This window comes from Austrofundulus limnaeus, unplaced genomic scaffold (assembly GCF_001266775.1).
Source record: "Austrofundulus limnaeus strain Quisiro unplaced genomic scaffold, Austrofundulus_limnaeus-1.0 Scaffold107, whole genome shotgun sequence".
Taxonomy (NCBI): Eukaryota; Metazoa; Chordata; class Actinopteri; order Cyprinodontiformes; family Rivulidae; genus Austrofundulus; species Austrofundulus limnaeus.
Genome location: NW_013952509.1, coordinates 785,713 through 787,172, shown reverse-complemented (window position 1 = coordinate 787,172; position 1,460 = coordinate 785,713). Strand labels below are relative to the sequence as shown.

At 55.0% G+C, this 1,460-nt stretch overlaps 1 protein-coding gene across 2 annotated transcripts in view; it reads left to right on the top strand.

Annotated features, from left to right (window-relative positions):
- The window catches only part of LOC106521330 (rho GTPase-activating protein 6), a 107,769-nt gene that overhangs the window by 97,975 nt on the left and 8,334 nt on the right, over positions 1-1,460 (top strand). The gene's annotated exons all lie outside the window — the stretch shown is intronic.

Below are 1,460 nucleotides of genomic sequence, written 5' to 3'. Positions count from 1 at the left end.
GTATGTATGTATGTATGTATGTATGTATGTGGGTGAGGTGGGTGAGGGATCAGACAAAGTGCAGCCCAAAGACCCCTATGATGAGTGCCACGAATGGACTGAGTGTTCCCTCACTCAGACGCGGGTCACCGGGGCCCCACTCTGRAGCCAGGCCTAGAGGTGGGGCATGWTGGTGAGCACCTGGTGACCGGGCTTTGACCCATGATGCCCGGCCCTGCACAGCACGAAGAGGAGACATGGGTCCCCCTTCCCAAGGGCTCACCCCCTGTGGGAGGGGCCATAGGGGTTGGGTGCAATGGGCAGTGGTTGAAGGTGAGGACCCTGGTGGTCCGATCCTCGGCTACAGAAGCTGGCTCTAGGGACGTGGRATGTCACCTCTCTGGTGGAGAAGGAGCCTGAGCTGGTGTGTGAGGTTGAGATGTTCTGACTAGATATGGTTGGACTCACCTTGACACACCACTCTGGCTCTGGAACCAGTCTCCTTGGCACTCTTTCACTCTGGAGTTGCCCATGCTGAGAGGCGCCAAGCTGGAGTGGGCATACTTATCGCCCCTCACGTTGGTTCCTGTTTGTTGGGGTTCATTTCGATGAATGAGAGGGCAGCCTCGTTCCTCCTACATCTGGGGGGGTTCTGACTGTTGTTTGTGCCTGTACGCCAAACATCAGTTCAGATTGTCCACCATTATTGGAGTCCTTGGAAGGGGTGCTGGAGAGCGCTTCTGATGGGGACTCCCTCGTCTTCCTGGGGGATGTCAACACTCATGTGGGTAATGACAGTGAGACCTGGATGGGCATGGTTGTCCATAAGGGTGTCCATATGTGCTCTTGGCACCAGGACACYCTAGACCACAGTTCGATGATCGACCTTGTTGTCGTCTCATCTGATTTGCGGCAGCATGTTTTGGGCACTTGGGTGAAGAGAGTGGCGGAGCTGTCAACTGACCACTACCTGGTGGTGAGTTGGCTCTGATGGTGGGGGAGGATGCCGGTCAAACCTGGCAGACCCAAACATATAGTGAGAGTCTCCTGGGAACATTTGGCAGAGTCTCCTATCAGACTGTGCTTCAACTCACACCTCCGGGAGAAATTTGACCACATTCCAGGGGAGKTTGGGGACATTGAGTCCAAGTGGGTCATGTTCTGTGCCTCCGTTGTTAAGGCATCTTAGCTGAGCTGTGGCCTTAAGGTTGTCCGTGCCTGTCATGGCGGCAACCCTCAAACCTGCTGGTGAACACCGGCGGTGAGGGATGCTGTCAGGCTGAAGAAGGTGTCCTATCASGTCTTTTTGGYCTGTGGGACTCCARAAGCAGCTGATAGGTATCGGCAGTCCAAGCGGAATGCAGCTGAGGCAAAAAACTCGGGCATGGTAGGAGTTCAGAGAGGCCGTGAAAAAAAAGCTTCCTTACGGTTTTGAGGCGATTCTGGTCCACCATCCAGCGTCTCAGGGGGGAAAACGGTTC